The sequence below is a fragment of the Buceros rhinoceros genome, unplaced genomic scaffold (genome assembly GCF_000710305.1).
Source record: "Buceros rhinoceros silvestris isolate BGI_N320 unplaced genomic scaffold, ASM71030v1 scaffold25749, whole genome shotgun sequence".
NCBI classification, from domain to species: domain Eukaryota; kingdom Metazoa; phylum Chordata; class Aves; order Bucerotiformes; family Bucerotidae; genus Buceros; species Buceros rhinoceros.
The window spans coordinates 8123-8557 of NW_010431327.1; positions in this window are offsets into that span (position 1 = coordinate 8123).

Below are 435 nucleotides of genomic sequence, written 5' to 3' on the forward strand. Positions count from 1 at the left end.
CCTCCTCGCCGTCCTCAGCTTCTGGCTAGGACAGGCCGACCGACATAATACAAAATGTCCAAGGAGAGCCCTCTCCACATCCAGCTTTCTCCCAGGAGAAGCAGCAGCATCCTGACGGCCCGGAAGCAGGAAGAACAGGTCTCCTAAGGCATTAAAAGTCCCCGGACAAGGTTTCGTCGTACAAATATACACAGATAGACAAAAATATCTGACGTCCTGAGCTGCTCCCTTCCCCCGGGCCAGCGAACGCCTAACGGCACCGGATCGATTTCGGATGTTAACGGGGGCTGACGGGGAGACGGGGGAGGACCGAAGTTGCGATTCATTTTTTCACGGCTGTGTTCACGTTACGCTTGCAGGCATATGTGTTTCTAAGCGTGTGTTCCCGCCGCTGCGGGAGGGAGGCAGCCGGAGGAGGAAGGCAGGTTGCGGGAA